This window comes from Podarcis filfolensis, assembly GCF_964270895.1.
Source record: "Podarcis filfolensis genome assembly, chromosome: 2".
NCBI classification, from domain to species: Eukaryota; Metazoa; Chordata; class Lepidosauria; order Squamata; family Lacertidae; genus Podarcis; species Podarcis filfolensis.
In genome coordinates this window covers 79,406,649-79,426,912 of record NC_139605.1, presented here as the reverse complement: position 1 = coordinate 79,426,912, position 20,264 = coordinate 79,406,649, and the positions used below count along the sequence as shown (strand labels likewise).

At 43.3% G+C, this 20,264-nt stretch overlaps 2 long non-coding RNA genes across 3 annotated transcripts in view; one reads left to right on the top strand and one right to left on the bottom strand.

The window, feature by feature from the left end:
• The window catches only part of LOC310755164, a 68,965-nt gene that overhangs the window by 36,350 nt on the left and 12,351 nt on the right, over positions 1–20,264 (top strand). The window contains exon 1 of one of the 2 annotated variants that reach the window (XR_014544199.1): positions 16,473–16,663. The exons of the other annotated variant lie outside the window; for it this stretch is intronic. This is a non-coding gene — a long non-coding RNA (uncharacterized lncRNA). Of the gene's footprint in view, positions 1–16,472; positions 16,664–20,264 lie in introns of those variants that run through there. 2 annotated transcript variants of the gene reach the window in all.
• Positions 14,433–16,040, bottom strand: LOC310755166. Its single transcript, XR_014544201.1, has 2 exons — positions 15,910–16,040; positions 14,433–14,740 (listed from the first exon to the last, which is right to left on the bottom strand). It is a non-coding gene; the product is annotated as an uncharacterized lncRNA (long non-coding RNA).

Here is a 20,264-nt window from a genome sequence, read left to right as displayed (position 1 = left end):
AGGAGGTCACAAGGATTCAAGCCGGGCACCTGGAGGGTGGCTAAATTCCTCTGTCCTAAGAGCTGGGACTGGCTCTGCTGGCTTGATATCAACATATGGTAGCATACGCTGCTGGTTATCTGATCCATGGGAATCAGCATGAGAGGTGAGAGGTTGATGGATCGTGTGCCATCCTCTGCACCAAGGAAAGAAGATAACGTCTGCATTGCAGCCAGAAGCTGAACAGACGGAAGGACACCAAGAGGGGGTGTTTTCAAAGCAACGGAGCCCCAAAAAGGTATGCTGAATATCGGGCTAAAAGTGTGAATGCAGATTGATTTATTCTCTGGTTCACGAGAGAGCTGCGTTCGGAAAAACAGCTCTGAGAGTAAAGGCTTGCATACCACAGATTTTTGTGGTGAGATAACGAAGAAGTATGCACAGTTGCTAAGCAACGACAGTCAGGAAAGTGGAAAACTACTGACACCTGGGGCTGGCTCAGTCAGAGCCGGGAAAGCGAAAGTTGTTTTGACTTTGAGACAGCTTGGAGATTGCCTGCCTGAGAGAGAGGCAGAAAGACAGCTCAAAAGGAGCTTTTGGGATTTTACTAGCTCGAGAGTGGAGAGCTGAGACTTGGATTCAAAATGGATGCCAAGGACAGGGGGAGGGAAGAACGGAGTTCTAATTCCCCCACTGATGTTGCTACTGGAGAGGATGCTGTAGCTTTGAACGTTGTCCGATGTTACAATTGCGGACAGGCTGGGCATCGTCAGCGGAGCTGCAAGAAGCCACGCCAGCCAACAGGAGCGAAGGGCCGCTCAGCAAAGCCTGAGGCAGCAGGCAAAGGTCATACCAAGTCTTCGGTGAAACCTGCAAAGGCCCTGATGGCGAAAGGAACCACGCCAGATGTTGGACACTCTTTTGTAATCGATACGGGCTGTAATTTTCATATGTCCCCACACAAGGCGCTCTTTTCGACGTTTAAGAAGCAAAGCTTCGCTGTGGAACAAGCCAACGGTCAGAAGCTGGAAGCGACCGGGGTTGGAACTGTGTATCTTAAGAGTCTGAACCTGACTATAAACAATGTTTACTTGGTTCCTGAATTGAAGTTCAATCTGCTGAGTGTTTCGCAGATTGCAAAGAAAGGACTGAAACTGTCCTATGATGATAAGAGCTGCAAGATCTTCAAAGATGGAGAGTTATATCTTTCTGCCAGACAGAAAGGTGGACTGTATTTGTTGGACTTTGACCAAAGTGATTACATGGAATGTAATTCTGAGTCTAACATGATTTCTCTTGCAGGTGTGACCAAAACAAGCGCCAAGAAGGTGGCCAGGGTCGACAGAGCGTTTCAGCGGGTGTATGCTGATGTGATTGGTCCTCTAGAACCATCTAGAGGCAATGCAAGATATTATCTTGTGTGTGTGGATCATTTCTCTAACTATGTCTGGGTTTATGTGTTGAGAAAGCCACAGGAAGCCTTGGAAAGGTTTCAGGAGTTTTGTGACAAGGTTAAGGATGTGCATGATGCTAACATTAATTGTCTTTTGACAGATGAGAAGCAGATTTTTCTTTTACAGGATTTCCAGAGGTTCCTGCAGAAGAAGGGGATCAGACACAAGATTGCTGTTTCAGCGGAAGCGTGGAACAGGGGTGTCTGTGTAAAAGTGAACAAAGAATTGCAAAAGGGGATGAATGCGCAATTGCTTAGTTCACATCTGCCACATGAGTACTGGGCGGAGTCACTCATGTCGTTTAGTTATGCGTGGGTGAGAAAGGTTTCGAAAGAGTTGGGAAGTTCTCCTTTTGAGAAACTGTTCCAGAGAAAACCTTCTGTTGCCCATTTCAAGGTTTTTGGGTCTCATGTGAGGACAGAAGCTCCAGGTGGAGTAAAGAATGCCAGAGGCATTTTTGTGGGATATGAAAAGGGTCTCTACAGAGTAATTTTGTCTGAATCTGGTCAGGTGATTCTTACAAAATTTCTAGAGAGTGCTCCTGAAAAGGAGAGAGTCATAGTGCACACATTTCCCACAGAGGACGATTCAGATGATGATGATGATTTCACAGAGTACAGTGGTACTGAGAGTGACAGTGATAGCTCAGAGAGCTCAGTTGTCACAGTCATTGAGAGGAAATCTCACACATTGGATAGACCTTCACAGGTGAAGGATGAACCACTGTTTACTGTTGGAACTGGTTCTCCTAAGAGTCCGGAGACTGAACCAGTGAGCAGAGATGATCAGCACCTCATACGCAGGTCTGAGAGAGTCACAAAGGGTGAACCACCCAAAAGGTACTCAGAAGAGTATGCTAATTTAGCTGTTGCATGTGTTGCTGTTGTACACAACCGAGGACAGGTTGGAGCTGTGTCTAAGTCAGAGACAAAGACACAACAGAGAGTTGCTAGCCAAGGTAATGCAGATGCACTCATTCCTTGGAAGCCAGACAACCAGAGAGGTACACTGGGGAAACCAGTGGCGGGTAGTTCCAAGGGTGGAACTGAAACAACAGGGGAGTGTTATGTGTATAACAACTGTTTGTTTTCTTCTCTGGATCACGCTTTGCTTGCCGCAACATGCATTGATTCTTTTGGGGGAGGTTGTTACGAAAAAGGAGCAATGCTGCTGAGTGCTCCAGATGGCTGGAAAGCCAAACAGGATGTTGATGTTATGGGACTGTACCGTGGCAACAAAGGACAGTCTATTATGTGCACTGAGCACCGGATGTTAGCTCAGAGTGTCACATGACCCTGTACTGGAAGTACATGGGTGGAGTTTTTCTCTCTCTGCAGCTGGGTATCAGAGGGTACAGACATGTTTTCTCTGTACTGCTGGAACGACAGAAATAAAGACATGTAGATATATTTCTGTCTGTCTCTTTCCCCTCCCTGGGAGAGGAGGGGGAGGAATGGTGTGTTCTTCTTTCACGTTGGGAAGAATCGCCGATTGGAGACCTCGCTTGATCCTGCCGGGAGTCGCAGACAGGAGGTCACAAGGATTCAAGCCGGGCACCTGGAGGGTGGCTAAATTCCTCTGTCCTAAGAGCTGGGACTGGCTCTGCTGGCTTGATATCAACATCCAGTTCAGAACAAAATACTGTGTTATTCAAAAACTCTCTGCCATCCTTTCAACCACCCACAGTTTGCTAAGCTACATCCTCCAGGTCTACCTCAGTAAAAGCATTTTAGGCAAAAAGGACATACAGTTTGCATTTGCTCATATAGAATCATTCTGTTTAATGTGGAATCTCTTGTTCACAGGGGATACCTTGGAAAACATTAATATCACACAAATAGCTTTGAAAAGGCAACATGTAAAAAAAGGGAAGGGTAATACATTCTTGGTTGAATAGCCAACTATTTTCTTTTAACTGTTGAAAATAGTATAAAAAGACCACTGATAGAACAAAAGTTTGTCATAACTTCTCATAAACAAGCTTTTCTGCTTTGGTGTTAAACCAGCATGTTGTTTGTCTATGTACAAGAATGTATATAAGGAGCAAACTACATGTACAATGGCACCCTGTCAGTTTTTTGCTGTTGAGAGAAACTTTCATTTTGAGCAATGAAGTGATGGTGTACACCTTACCGTACGCCTGCTGTTTGACTGCTGGATTATGTTCCCAAGTTACTTTTCACCCTGTGATGTTCCCAATGCACAAAAAATTACTGGTATTCAGTTCCTGGTTCTGGTTACCTACATAATTCATTTAGAAATGGGGGAAATTTTAATATCTTAAATTATATAGTTTAATATAATTTTACATAAACAATATTGTGCCTAGACTTGGTGATGGGATGGATGAGTGCTAATAAACTGACTCTGAATCCTAGCAAGATGGAGGCACTGTGAATGAGCAGTTCCCAGGTCCAGCTAACTAATCAACCGTCTACTTTGTATTGGGCTATATTCCCACTGAAGGGACAGGTTTGTAGTCCAGCAGTGCTCCTGGATCCATCTATTACCAAAGGCCCAGGTGACCTCATTGGCTGTGAGTACTTTTTACCAGAATCAGCTGGTAAGACAGCTGTAGCCATTTCTGGACCAAGATATTCTGACTGCTATCATTCATGCACTGGTAACCTCTAAACTGGATTCCTGCAGTGCACTCTGTGTGGGGCTACCCTTGAGATTAACTCAGAAGCTGTAGCTAGTGCAAAATATGAAGGCTTGAGCAGCCTCATATTTATGTACATTTTTAAAGCAGTGAAGAGAGATATTTTGAAAAAGAAAGAAAGAGGTGGCTAACTAATCTTCAATTAGCCTTTCTTTTCTCGGCATAGTTGCTTAATAGAGACTGTTCAGCTCAGTTCCAAATATAAAATTGTATATATCTATACACACACGCACACACACCCGGAGGATAGTATTTAGTTATCTTCAGTGAGTCCAGAGAACCTAAGAAATGAAGTAGGGCAGCAAATTCTGGCTAGTGTATATTTACAGCAACACAAGGAAATTGAAGACTAGTGTTATTTAAAGGCTCTCAATTTAAAGAACATCCTTTCCAAAGCAATTCTCTAACTCAAAGATGCACAGCTGTAATTTCCATGCCATTCATTGCTACTGCTCTTTGAACCAGATAGGGAGGCAGTTTGTTCATATTATTTAGCCAGCTGGTGCAGGTGTGGTGGCAAAAAAAGTTGGTGGAAGGCATGAATGGCAGATCAGAAGAAAAACCCATGTCTCTAAATGGGATATTCTGAGTTTTAATTATTCCAGTAAGAAGCAGCCATCAGCCAACAAAACAGATGGCAGTCTTACTGCCCACTAGATTTAAAAATATCTCTGGGGATTTGAAACAATGAGCAGGCTTTCTGCAATTAATCTAGCAACTAAGGATTGTATCTGGAGCACTAATTAAAAGCCTAGCTTTGAATAAATGAGTTTTCTAAAAAGGAAGCCTGGATTCTGAAATTGTGTTAACTTTTTGTCTCCTAATAGAGATTATATTATAAACAATTTGCCAGAGAAAGTGGTAGAGTTCTGTTTCACTTTTTTAAATCATCTTTAATGAGCAACGTAGCAACTTTTGAGCATTCAGTCCTTTGGGATTAAACAAATGGCCCTGACACTGCTTATCAAAAATTTCCAGTTTCCGTAACACAATTAATAAATAATCTTAAACCCAGAGTTATGGCATAACTCCAGAGCTATGGGGTTGAACCAGATGACCCTTAGGGTCCCTTGCAACTCTTACAATTATCTTACAAATAATAGTAATAATAAATCATAATGGAATAGGACACCCCTATTTTCATTGGAGAAATGTTGGAGGGTATGCAACTACTGTTTCAAGAGCACAAGGATTTCTGCATGTGCAGCGGAACTTCTCGTGCGCCAATGGGTCACATGTTCTCTCCTAGTTTGCCCCAGAGGATTGTGGGAACACCGAGAATAGATTTAGGGGACAAGCAGGAGGAAGAGAGGGGGAAGAATGTTCTGTTGCACAAGCAGAGATCCCTGAGCTGACAGAACATTTGTGGAATGCTATGTTGGATACAATTCATGGCAGTCAATATGGTTGTCTCTATATGATTTTGGACTACAACTTCCATCAGCCCCAGTCACCCCAGCAATAACTGGAGGCCACCCCCTTGGCTACCTTTGGTTTACATATGGCCAAACTTGACCCTCCAGCTGTTTGGGGACTACAATTCCCATCATCCCTGTCCACTGGTCCTGTTAGCTAGGAATGATGGGAGCTGTAGTCCCAAAACAGCTGGAGGGCCAAGTTTGGCCATGCCTGGTGTACACTAGCAGTGACTCTCAGAGTTTGGGTAAGGGGCTTTGTCAACCCCACCTGCAGATATGAGGGTTTGTATCAGGGACATTTTGCATACAAATCACCTTCTCTTTTATTGACCTACAACTTTTCCCACTAAAAGAATTTGAAAAGGCAATTTTCATTCAATCTACCAGCCAAAGTGTAATGCAATTAGTATTCTTGGATCAAAGAACACTACAGCAAAGTGCAGACCTTAAGTATAATGAGTAGCAAATCATATAACTGTATAACCTGCTAGCTGTTGATTGCAAGTTCAGGGCAGGTGACAATTCTTTATACCTCCAATCCTCATAGCACTCACTGATATTACAATATTACGATACGAAAGGGAAACGGAAAGGTGGTGATTGATCACCCAAAGCCATCTTGCGACGGCTGAGTACAAATTTGAAGCCAAATTTCCAAAGACCTGCTCCGCACTCTACCAGAGGCAGATGGTTTGTGGTAAAATGCCTGCACCATTCTACATAGCAAAAACACACACAAAATGCTGGAACTCCTAATTAATTTTGAGGCTGCAAATATTTAGTAAAACGTTTGAGCTCTGCAGTGGCAGCCTTTTGAATGTTCATCATCACTGTTCGCTGAAATCTGTTATCAGGATTGGGTGACATTTTGCTGAAAATGTTTTGGCAGCCACTCTCCTTGCTATATCATTCCCCATCAACAGCAATCTTTGCAGTAACAGAGATGATGATACTCACAAAAAAGCATCCTTTTCACTGCTATGTGGTATGTTTCTGACTTACCATTCCCAAACTGTGATAAAGCAAACATTTATGTAATCAGCACATTTTGCCCATGCGTCAATTGTGCTTTGTACCCATTCTCCTTGACCGCCTAAGGAAGTAGGCACTAGACAGCTTCCAGTTACAAGCAATGAACTCAGGTCACAACCACACCCAATTCTGAAAGCATCATTAGGCGACTGCGGGCCTTTAAAACAAATAATGCCTCTGTGCATAGGTGCCAGTTGCGCAGAACATGAACTGAGCATTAAAAAACAAGCATTATAAAACCATCACAAGCAACAAGAAAGAACATTTCCATACCATACACTTAAAGCACTACTAAAAAAAAGGTAAAGGATCCTTGGATGGTTAACTCCAGTCAAACTTGACTATGGAGTGCAAACAGATTTCTGGGTCATGTGGACAGCATGACTAAACCACTTCTGGCACAACGGGACACCATGCTTAGTGCCAGAGTGCATGGAAACCTATTTATCTACTTGCAATTGACGTGCTTTTGAACTGCTAGGTTGGAAGAAGCTGAGGCAGAGCAACGAGAGCTCATCCCATCATGGGAATTCGAACTGCTAACTTTCCGATCGGCAAGCCCAAGAGGCTCAGTGGTTTAGATCCCAGTGCCACCCACTACCTATACCACTTTAAGAGCCAAAGAACCCTGAGAAGTGCAGGTTGTTAAGGGTGTTGTTAAGGGACCCCTTATTCACCTCACAGAACTACAGTTTCCAGAGTGGTTTAACAGTCAGTCCTTCTCAGCTCTCAACATCTTAACAAGCCTTAGTTCCCAGGATTCTTTGGGGGAAGTTATGATAATAAAGGCTATGGTTTTCCCAGTAGTGATGTATGGAAGTGAAAGCTGGACCATAAAGAAGGCTGATCGCTGAAGAATTGATGCTTTTGAATTATGGTGCTGGAGGAGACTCTTGAGAGTCCCATGTACTGCAAGAAGATCAAATCTATCTATTCTTAAGGAAGTCAGCCCTGAGTGCTCACTGGAAGGACAGATCGTGAAGCTGAGGCTCCAATATTTTGGCCACCTCATGAGAAGAGAAGACTCCCTGGAAAAGACCCTGATGTTGGGAAAGATGGAGGGCACAAGGAGAAGGGAACGACAGAGGACGAGATGGTTGGACAGTGTTCTCAAAGCTACCAGCATGAGTTTGACCAAACTGTGGGAGGCAGTGGAAGACAGGAGTGCCTGGCGTGCTCTGGTCCATGGGGTCACGAAGAGTCGGACACGACTAAACGACTAAACAACAAAAAATGATTATTTCAAGTGGAATCATAGTGCATCAAATGTATGGTGGAGATGTGACCTCAGATCATGTACAAAATATATATGATTGAGTCATTTGATGGGTTCCCCCACCCTCAACACATCTACAAGTACTGTCCTTTGTTGTTATTTGTGTTTGTCTGTTAACAGCAGATGCTCAAATCATGTTCTTTGCAACTGTCCCCTGTGAGCGGAATGACTAGCAGTGTGGCATATGTGCATATTTATTTCTTTCCTTTTTTCTTTGGTCAAATCAGTTTCAGAATAGCTAGCATACAAAAAACTTTTACCCTCTACAATGAAAGAGTATTTTTATTTTTTTTAAGGAAAAAAAATCATGTAGTGTATGAAAGATCAATGGAAATTTTTTTTGATGGAAGCAGCTATTATTTTGGGGGGTGGAGAAAATAGTAAAAGGAGTCAATAAAATGTAGGGAAAGAGGAAAATGAAATTAACAATCCATTCTAAAGAAAGAAATTATGATTTCAAAACACAGCTGAATGATTCGTTGTTGAGACAAGAATTTCCTTGTAAAATGAATAGCTACATGATATGTTAAGCATCACAACCCAGTCTATAGCTTACTGGGACCATGCAATTATGCTGGTTATTGGGGAGCTGCTAATGGGTGCTCTGCTTCTCTCTAGTCCTATTTTTGTTCCTCTGCTGAACAGATCTGAGCCAAGTTTGGTTTAGCATGTCATCAAAAGCCAGGCTCTTAGCTAAGCTGTCTCATCACCAACCACAATCTGCAACTAGTATGAGAAAGCTCATCTCTCAAAATTACCATAGTTCGACTTACCATGCTGCGTGAAGCAGGCCTTTGTAAAATGTCTGAAAATAAGCTTTGCTTTCTAAATAAATCTCATTTTAACTGCTGTAATTAAATGGTACTTGTTATGAATAAAATACCCCCCGAAAGGGAAAAGAATAGGCATGCTTCCTGCCATCATCAAAGGCTTATTATATAAGAACCTACAGTATTAGTCACTTGCAGTCTGAAATAGCAAGCTTAACAAGGAGAGAAAGCCATCTATTTTAAAGTAGTCTCCTGATAAGAGACTATTCTTCCTTATTCAGGGGTTCCTTGTTTGGAAATCATGGTCACTGTGATAAATTTGAATGAAAGCAACCTAAACCTACTAAAAGATAAACTTTCGTTATTAAAATATACTCCTGCAGTAATTTCATGCTCTTTATTGTAGCTTGTAAAACAGTGATTGAATTCCCCCCCCCCAACCTCAGGCTTTTATATACATCATTTGCACAATGAGTCCCATCTGATTGGCTGATTCTGCTTCCCTCCTGGAGCCTGATTGGTCTTCTCCTGCAGGCCAATCAGTTGTTGCATTCTACGATCCTACCAGCCTAATAGGCTGATTAACTTTCTCCTGAAGCGTGATTGGTCTTCTCCTGCAAGCGTTCTAAGATCCTACCTGCCTATTGTTCCAGGATCTAAGCTTAGTACATAACAGTTATGAATGATTGTTCCATTGTTCCATAAATAATCAACTTCTGTGTTTTGTACCTCAGACATTTGGAAGAGATGGAGGGAGGAGCTAGCTGGTTGTCAGGGATTGCACAAAGGTGCTTGGGACAAGTCCCACCCTTTCAGTCAAGCCCCACCCTTACCTTATGACATCAGGTGTAGGGTGAGTGGACATGGCTTTCCCAAAACTGCCTCATTTGCCAAAGGGGAGAGTCTTGGTGGGCCAAAAATGTCTAACAAACCAGAGGTTCCTCACCCCTAATGGGGGAGGAGGAATCACCTCAGGCTCAGAATAGAGCTGAAGGTTACTTGCCTTATCTCAGCATTGCTATCCGATCCCACCCCACTCACCATGCCCCCCTCCACCTCTTTCCCGCTTTTCTTCCTAATGTAATACTAATGTCTCAACAAAGGAAACTAATCTGTAGAAAACGTAATTTGAAAAAAGAGACATTGTGCATACGTTTGTAAACCAAGAAATCTTTAATAAAAATATATTTAAAAAATAAGAAAGAAACAGGCCAACATGTAAAAGAAAGATCAAGACAGTTAAAAACAAATACTGTGTTTTTCACTCTATAAGACACACTTTTTTCCTCCTAAAAAGTAAGAGGAAATATCTGTGCATCTTATGGAGCGAATGCAGCGGATGGCAGAGGGATCCCTCGGCTGCTGCTGCAGTCATGAGCTGAGGGTTGCCTCCACAGCCAGAGCCATGGCTCCCGTCCATCGCTCGCTGGCTTTACAGTAAGGCGGGAGGAGGGATGGACGGGGCTGCTGGCCATCCCTCCTTCCAGCTCATTGTAAAGCCAGCAAGAGCCGCTGCCGCTGAAATGCTCTGCGCAGCTCTCGCTTGCTGGCTTTACAGCAAGGTGGGAGGAGGGACGGATGGCAGCCCCGTTGGAAAGTGACTTTGTGCAGGTGACTTGCAGCAGGATCAAACCCCAGCACCACCCCCTCCCCAGTGCTGCCACCTCCACCCCACAACACCCACCCCACCACACAGGTCCAGGTCCCCACCCTGTTCCTGCCCCTGCACTGCTTCCAGCTCCATCACCGCAATGGTACCCACACCTCTCCCTGTGCCGGCTGCCACCACAACACAGCAATGAGGCTGTGTGAGGAATGTGGGCGATGCCTCACTGGGGCTGGCAGCAGTACAAAGACAGGGGAGGGGAGAGGCTCAGATCCACTGCCTGAATCAAGTGTCTTCGCTTCTGCCCTGGCCTCTGACCCCTGCAATGTATGTTTTAAGACCCACCCTACACTTGTGATTGCAATCCGGCTCATTGTGAAGCCAGCAGAGCAAGAGCTGCTGACACGCTCTGCACAGATCTTGCTTTACACGTGTGTAATTCAAGCAAAGGGAGAGCCGCTTACACGGCTCCTGCCCCAGCGTCTCCTCCTCCTCTTTTTGCTCCAGTTCTGGCGTCATCTTGGAGGCGAGGCAAGGCAGCCGCCTGCCACAGGCACGCACAAATGTGAGCTCTCCCTCTTTCAGAATAGTGTTTTTCTTGTTTTTCTCCTCTAAAAACTAGGTACGTCTTATGGTCCGGTGTGTCTTATGGAGCGAAAAATACAGTGGTTTAATATAAATTAGAGTTAAGTGATATTAGCTAAAACACAAAATATTATGTAAAGAAGCTGACAAATGTTACATCATTCACTATAGAATTACCCATTATGTATTTTATCTGCAAACTATTAAGTCCAGTTTTTTTATTCGGCAGAAATTGTGTTATAGCCGCCTTTCAATTTATTTACCAAAATTAGAAACTTTATTCAATATCTGTGTCTTTAAGCATTTAAATAAATTATGTTGGCTCAACAAAAATGGTGTCTGTTAAATGCTTTGCAGTCTAATACTGTTGCCAGAAATTCAGTCAGATTGAAATATTTGCTGCTATCTTGGTTTGATTATTTAAGAAGAGAACTGGAATTGATTCAAGTTCAATAGAATGACTAGACAGCAGGAACTACAATAATCTAGTAGCAAAACTGGTGGATTGATGTAACTGATCAGATAATAACAGGATTGCAGAGAGAAAAAGCCCTCAAGTGATTAGCCAGCAGGAGATTGGACTAAAAGGGCAATTGAGCTTGCAGCAATAGGAAGTGGGAAAGCTCATTCATTGGAAAATGTGAAACAAAGATATTGAAGGAAGCAGCAGTACCAATATCCAGAAGTGGGGAGGGGGGGATTTGTCTGAGGAAGGCTCAGGCAGGATATATAACAATTAGATACCAAGAACCACTCAATGGAAGAAGGTGGAAGAAGGTTGAAACCGGAGATGTAAAAGTTAAGAAAAGCATCAAAAGCAATAGAAATAAACAGAAAGCAAAGCACATAAAGGCAATTGAAAAGCTGCAATATTTGAGTGGTGAGAGTATTAATCAGACCTGTATGTATGGGAGCTTTTGAATAAAGACTTACCGGTAAGTTTACCATACATAGGTCTATGCAAATACCTAGGACAAGATCCAACATCACACAGATGGTCTGTGGGGCACCACAACTGAATACCACTCATATAGGACTGCAGTTTATTTTATTCATTCATTCATTCATTCATTCATTCAACTGATGGATTTGTTATTCTTCAACCAGTTCAACTAAGATTTTAATTGATGAACTGATGGGAGTCAGTCTTAACTTGTGAAGTTTCTAAGTTTCAGAATGGTGTGTGTGTGTGTGTGTTCAGAAAAGTCACTGCCTCCTTATCTGAACCAAAATTCCTTTGAATATTGCCTAAGTGTCAGGTCCTGCCAGTGCTTAGTCTCCAGACTTTTTCAGAAGAAGAGGAATAGGGTCCTGCAGTGGCCCTCAGCACTGAAGGAGACCTGATTGACACCCTCTCTGGAACAGCCAAAGGCTGTTCCCTGTCTCCAGTGACTCTCCATTCTGGACAATTGCCTGGCAGTATCCCCACCCTTCTTCCTAACCCTTGGGATTTCGGAAGGTCAGATCCTGCTTGTCAACCCAAGCGCCCTTCTCCAACCAGCCTGCTCAGGAAGAGAAGCCAAGGCCCAGCCACACACTCTGGATCTGGAAGGGAATCCCCACATCTTCAAAGAAAATGGAGACTCTCAAATTCTACCAGTTCACCAGTGAATCCCACGTCCAGTGCTTTTCTTTCTCCCCTGACCTTCCTGATAAAATGTGGGGAGGGGGAGGCAAGAAGGCTTCTGTGGGGAGTAAGGACTGGGAAAATGCTCTTGTACAAATAGAACTTGTAAAGGGAATTGGGGTTGCTCGTGCGTAAGTGGGCTGCTGCTCTAGGCAACGTTGTCTGGCTAAACCTTTCCCTGGCTGGACAGCCCTTTCTCCGTGGCTGTCTCAGTCACTGGCAGAATCCGTCAGTGGGTGTTTCCTGAACTTCTTCCAACATAAAAGCTGCTTGATGCCAAGTCTCTGCCTAGCTTCCCTGCGTGGAAGTCTTCTGCGCAGAGTGGGCGTGGCCAGCGGAGGTCCTGGGCTCTCCCCGCTGGTCTCTGTGGAAGAGTCTTGGAGCCATCTCTCCGAAGTCCTTCCCTGCTCCCCTTTCTTCCTGGTGTCACGCCGATTTCCTTCCCCAAAGGAAGTGTTCTCTCTCTCCCTGCTGGTCCCTTCTCCTGCATCGTTGGGGAGCCTTACCTCCACTCTTGGCTCCGATGGCAGTTCCCTGACAGAACTCTTCTCACACTTCTCTGGGCCCAGTTCTGTGTACATGGAACATCTGCTCAATGACTTTGCTTTGAACTTTAAGAGCCACTTAGGTGCAGTTTTAGAGGCTGATAGTTTATTAACATAGAATTATTTAGTAGAATTATCACAAGCCACCTGGTGAATGCATATGTAGTACAGTGCACAGATTCTGAAGATGATGATGATGATGTGTGTGTGTGTGAGTGAGTGAGAGAGAGAGAGAGAGAGAGAATGACATTAACATTGTTGACAAAAGGTTTGTTTTGGTATCATTAAAGAATAATCTGACTGCATGAAAAGGTTAACAGGTTAGACAGACAAGACGGGCTACATTGCTAAATATACTGAGCTTCCCTATTTATTTGTTTTGCTGTCAAGTTAAAAGTTTTTTATTTACAAAGAGCTTTTAACACACTTGAGTTTCAGATTTTAAATGTGATTGAATTTGTTGCTGTTTTCTGACCTTTTCTATACTGTATGGAAATACATCCTTTATGAATTGCACATTGTTTTTAATAGATAAGCAACTTACCTCACGTACAAAAAAAGAGAGCAAAGAAAGAGCAAAAGAACCAAAGAAAGAAGCTTAATTTTTTAGACCTGAGAATAAAGCAGCCAAAGGTCCTGATTAGAATGCAGTAGAGCTAGACTGCAAGCGAGAGGGAGCAGGGTGGCGAGAGAGAATGTACTGTAAGAATAAAGAATGGGAAAGGGCAATCAATTATATTCTGACAGGAGCCAATCAAGGGTGATGGCTGAGCAGTTAGCCTGGTAAAACGGCTGTAAAAAGGACTACTAATTGCACAAACAGCTTATCCAAAAGTGACAAGCACAGAAGGTGGAACAGCTGATTGGACAATGCTAACAATGAATTAATCAGTCAAATGACTGATCAGAGATCAGTTCACTTGGACAGGGCCTGATAAAAGAGTCCAATGGCTGAGGTATGATCTCATATCAAAATAGCTCAAGCATGAGCATGGCTGAGCAGCCAGGTCAATTTGTCACGCCAGAAATAGGATTATTTTTTTTTAAAAAAAATAATAACAGATCAGAAGCAACTCCTCATACAGAGAGCATACAGCCCTGGGCTGGGGAATCTTTCTTAAGAGGGCTGTATTCCCTTTTGGGTAACATTTGAGGGGCTGTATGCCAATGATGGGAGAGGCACATGAGCAGGACTACTGATGTGACTCAGCTTGTGTGTGTGTGTGTGTGCGTGCGTGCGTGCGTGCGCACACACGCACTCCATCCGCCATCTGGGCAAACAAGAGGCATTGGAAGCATCTCCGCCAGGAAAAACCACTAACAGATGGGGCAGGCCAGGGTGGTGAGAGCTGACCTGGGGAGACTCCTGAGGTCTGGAGTGAGTCACTGTATGTGCACAGTTGATGGTCAGAAATCACGTAAGCATTGAGAGTAGGTTTTCTTTTAACTGGCCATAAAGACAAACAAACAACAGCAAATCTTTGTAAATGTGTTTATAGTAATTTGTCAAAGGAATAACAATTATGCAAAACACTGCAGGAGTAGAGGATAGAGGGAGAGGGAGAGAGAGGTTTTATTTGGCCGGCAGAATTTGCCACCTATTTTGTAATTAATGGTATCATTTTCATGCAGCAGGAGCACAATTATGCCAGGAACAGGACAGTGAAGGCTTTCTCTTTTGAAACAAGAATTTCATTGCAATCCTATGCCTGCCTGCACATTCCTCCTTAAGTATGTATCTGATTGCAGCCTTTCTCATTTTGCCCTGCAATGAACGTTTGAGCTCCTGCCCAAAGGATAACAAGACACTCAGTTGGCTCAAATTCACAGATAACAAATAAGCAACTTATCTCACACAGGAAAAAACAAAACAGAAGCTCATCAGGGCAAAAGAGCCAAAGAAACCAAAACCACTTCCCACTACAGATGCTAAGTCATGTTTCATGAGTAGCTCTGCATACCACAAAAGTTCTTTCTGTGCATGCTGTGAAGACATTGTTGCAGATTGAATAGATCAGGGGTTGTCAACCTGGTCCCTACTGCCCACTAGTGGGCATTTCGGGATTCTAGGTGGGGGGTAGGGGGTTCTACGACACAAGCTGAATCCTCCTTCCATCGAGCACTGGTGGGTGGTAAGGAAATTTTACCATCAAGAAAGATGCATTAGTGGGCGGTAGGTATAAAAAGGTTGACTACCCCTGGAATAGATGCCACATCACAAGGCATTTCAGGACTGAGGTTTAAAATCCTAATTCCCACTTCTCTCCCAGCAACAACAACTACTACTGGCAGTTTACTCTTTAGCAAGCACTGGTGCCCAAAGCTTTTAGCCTGAGGCATCTCAATTCATAGTGACTAAGTATAGGGCCAGGCCTGGCTCATCCAGTTGAATAAAGCAGCAATATCCTTACATCTTAATTTGATGATAGACTTGGCAGCAGAAAGCCTTTTCGGCATCAGAGAGCAGTCATATTTTAGCAAAGAAGTATAAACCAGTGAGCGCCATGCAACGCTGTATCATTTGGCCTTATTGTTTCTGAAAGGAACATGGCAAGCAACCTGCTGAAGTCCATACAGGACAGTTTGAGACAGCACCATATGCATGGTGGCACTGTGGTCTAAACCATAGAGCCTAGGGCTTGCCGATCAGAAGGTTGGCGGTTCGAATCCCCGCGATGGGGTGAGCTCCCGTTGTTCGGTCCCAGCTCTTGCCAACCTAGCAGTTCAAAAGCATGTCAAAGTGCAAGTAGATAAATAGGTGCCACTCCGGCGGGAAGGTAAACGGTGTTTCCGTGCACTGCTCTGGTTCATCAGAAGCAGCTTAGTCATGCTGGCCACATGACCCAGAAAAACTGTCTGTGGACAAACGCCAGCTCCCTCGGCCAGTAAAGCGAGATGAGTGCCACAACCCCAGAGTCGTTCGCGACTGGACTTAACAGTCAAGGGCCCCTTTACCTTTTGATGTCCTTGTATATTCTTGGGCCAGTTTGAACAAAATAATGCAGCAGCTGTAGATGGTGACTGCTAGGCCTTGGTCCATAGCAACCTCTGTGTTTCCACCTCCATCATTCAGCCCAGACACTGAGGTCCAGTGGTTCCTGCACTGCGAGAAGTGAAGTTACAGGGAATCAGGCAGAGGGTCTTCTCAGTAATGGCACCCGCTCTGTGGAACACACTCTCATCAGATGCCAAACAGATAAACAACTATATAACTTTTAGAAGACATCTGAAGGCAGCTTTATTCAGGGAAGTTTTTAATGTTGATGTTTTATTGTGTTTTTATATTTTGCTGGAAGCAGCCCAGAGTGGCTGGGGCAACCCAGTCGTATGGGTGGCATATAAATAATAAAATCATGTTTATGATTATTACCATGCCAAACCAATTCACCTGTAGCCTCTTAAGTGCAGCATAATGTTGATGTAAGATGGAAGCATTTGTGCTGAAAAGTGTACCACCACCACACCCCAATTTTAATATTCTGCATGACTGTATTTAAATGATAAAAGTCCCACCCTTAGCTAAAAAGCCATTGCTAAAATGTTGCATCTATTTCAGTTTCTTCTTTGCTCTAGGTCAGGGGTAGGATCCTCAGTTCTGGCCTCACTATCTGGCCTTCAGGCCTTTCCCCAGGCAGTGCTTCATCTCCAGACTGGACCCCTTCTTCTGAGACCCCACCCCTCACTGGTCCATGCTCTGCAGCCTCTTCAGGTGCCTTTGCCTTACCTTGCGACAGCACCTCTTGCTTCTCTGGATGGAGAGAGATGTGTGTAGGAACCTTTATCATCCGTTGCAGTGCAGCCTATTATACACCCACTTTTGCCTCTGGCCCTGTCCAGCACTTCCATGTGGCTCCTGGAAGATTTCCCAAGAGGCAATGCAGTTCTCAGGCTGAAAAGGGCATCCCACTTCTGCTGTAGGTTTCTCAAGGCAACATGCTGTATTGGGTGATACTTTCATGAGCACAATGACCCTCTCCTCCCATCCAGCATACTCACATGTACCCTCCACACACTGGGATGGGGGAAACATCATCCAGTCCAGTCCAGTGTGTGTCGCAAAGTGTTAAATCTCTGCTTTTGAAATGCTCACCATGGCAGTGAATCCGTCCTATCTACATAATGTGCTGTGCTTGAGAGCCTTCCTAACTTCTTAGCAAGTTTACATTAGCTCTGCAAAAGGAAACTTTTGACAATGGGTATTAGTTTAATTCAAACTTATCTGACATAGCTGAAGTTTAATTTACTTAAACATAATGTTGGGCTCTCGCACGATTATTTTAGTGCTGGGAATCACAATTTATAGATGAGACTGAATGAACAGCACTCAGCTTCAGCTCAGGATGAACTTCTAGGATCCCTAGCAAACGGGAGTCTCTGGCAATTGAGTCAGCTCCCACAGATGTAGCACATCTCGCGAAATGGGAACTTCTCAGCTGGATGCTCATTTACACCCTATGATTAGAAAATGTACTTATCAGTTTCACTTTCATTGAAGCTCTAGCAAGAACAGGGTGATAGCAACATTAACAAAGTACGTTGAGTATTTTTAGTCACTTGTTCTCACACGGCACAAGAACACCCTTGACAAGTAGCACCTACTTTGCCAGTCTTCTTGGGAATGTAACTGCAGTTGATCTCACATTGTGTCACATGCATGCATGTATTAGTTCCAGCAGTGGATATGTGAGGGGTAGTGTTGCACACCACTAAAGACAATTACCCATTGCTTATCAGATTTGCACCATGCACTTTCTTTGAAGGAGATTGGATGGCACATGTAGAAACTACCATGTTATGCCAGCAAAACAATAGCCAAGAGATACAGGTCATAGCTCATCAACCATTTGAATCCTAGCCTGCTTCATTCAAGCCCAGCACTCTCCCCACCCCCCATTCCACATTGGCATGCCCATCCACTAGGAGCTTGTGGTAGTTGTACAGCTATATTCTATGCAACAAATCACAATCAAAATGCATGTGCTAGCTGACTGGGAGGAGACAAATTTATTTCTGAAGCTGCAGTGGTATCTCCCTGTGGAGATGTGGAGCAGTGCCTCCAGGCTTGCTCTTTCTGTGACTATGAAGTTTTTAAACAGCCACAGAAGAAGAAAATTAATGACAAGTTTAGGGTGTGAGGCAGGGGGATAATTTTGTGCTCCATATTCCCCCAATTCACCTCAGAGTACCAACTCAATGATGGTTTGGCTCAAGTCTACTCACAATATCACTGAGTGTGAATAGATTCAGGTAGGTAGCCGTGTTGGTCTGACACAGTTGAAATAAATAATAATAAAAAAATGTCCAGTAGCACCTTAGAGAACAACTAACTTTGTTCTGGGTTTAAGCTTTCATGTGCATGCACACTTCTTCAGATACACTGAAACAGAAGTCACCAGACCCTTATATATAGTGGGAGGGTGGGGTGGGGTTTTTCTCAGAAGGGTAGTAGGAGATGGGTGATTGGCTCCATGGGTATGGTAAACCTGTTGACAACTGTTAACGACTGCAATGAGTCCTACAGGAAAAAGCAAGGGATAGTATGCAGATGACCAAAAATAGCTTTAGACAGTCATCAACAGGTTTACCATACCCATTGAGTCGATCACCCATCTTATACTACCCTTCTGAGAAAACCCCCACCCTCCCACTATATATATACACTTCTGTTTCAGTGTATCTGAAGAAGTGTGCATGCACACAAAAGCTTATACCCCGAACAAACTTAGTTGGTCTCTAAGGTGCTACTGAGCATTTTTAAAAAAAATTAATTTATTTCAACTGAGTGTGAATGAAATCCATCCAGATTGAGAGCAATACTTCCTGAACATACAGCTTCAAAGCAACCACTCACAAACTGTTGGAAGTGAATGCTTTTAGATGGTGCTGGTGGAGAAATGTTTGTAAAACACAGTAATTCTAGTTTAGCGCTACTATTATCTCTCACTGGGTGATTATTATTTTTAAAAAAATGAATGGACAGGGCACAATCAATGAGGCTGAAATGAATACTTGATTTTTTGAAGCACGACTAATCGTCAGTGGATTGCGTTCAGTGTGCCTGCACTGAATTTATATATCCTTTGGAAATATTATGCAATGAATTTGGAAGAAAAAGTATTTCCATGAAACACTGTTTTCTTAATTCTTCAGATAGGAAATACATTTCATTTTATGTTTTGTCAAACATATAAGGTACGGTTCAATGCTGAACGCATCATTTCCATAATACGAGTGTTTGCAAGTCACTCATCTACATTGTTGTTTGATGAATACATGAAGAAGTGTTGCCTCTTAAGAAGCTTCATTATGTCTCTGAGCATTTGGGAACTGAGGCAGGAAAGTTCCCATTTTTAAAAAATTGTTCCCTTAACTCCCTTGAATAGACATTTTCTTGCAGCAAACCTTTCATTTTCTTCCTGGACATTCATCACTGCTTTTTGAAGTAGCGCTTTTTGAAGAACCTGCATCAATCTGCAAGTGATTATTATGATTTCCACTGCACTTGCTTACAAATCTATCAATTTCTTCTGCACACTTTTCCTGGTCAGATAGCCATAGCCAGGAGAAAAAAATAGCAGTCTCAGCTAATAACAAATAAGCAAAAAGCAAACTCAGCTTGAAACGAACAGCAGGATTATCAAACCTGCACTCTCAAACATCCCAGCCAGGACGTGCCTGCAATACCCAACTGCTTGAAGCCTCTCTCTTTCCATGCACCACTTCACATCCTCGTGACAGTCCTATAATTGCTTTCTCCAAATATGGAGAATAGGGGCTCAAAACTTTGCACAAGTCATACAAGACTTATGAGATGATAGGGTTGTTCACTAACTGCATTTGGCAGCCTGATGGATTTCATGAAATAACGCAAGTACCAAGGTCACCATTTCAGCTTCCCTGGAGAAACAATGAGCACTGGGTTGGGAAACAGCACCTTCCATTCCTGGTGACATTGCCAAAACTTCTTAAATTTTATGTGGATTTATTTTGTAAAACAAAAATCTGTAGGACTGCTGCAATGTCCTGTTGTCAAGAAATGGCTACAAATGGAGAATTTGGTTTTGTATTTTTCCTTCCATGGAACCCACCCAAGCTGAAATATGTTTACTTTCATGGGAGTGACATGCATGGAAGAAACAGGACTTACTACTCGATAAATACTTTGGCTCATTCAGTACTATGCCAAGAGAATTCCTTGCAAGTGAGATTTGGCCTGCAAGAGGCATTATCCCAGGAAATTCCTATCAAGTGAGGAGTGAAACAAAGCTGTATTGGGGTGCCTTTTCTATTTAGTTTATATATTAATGATT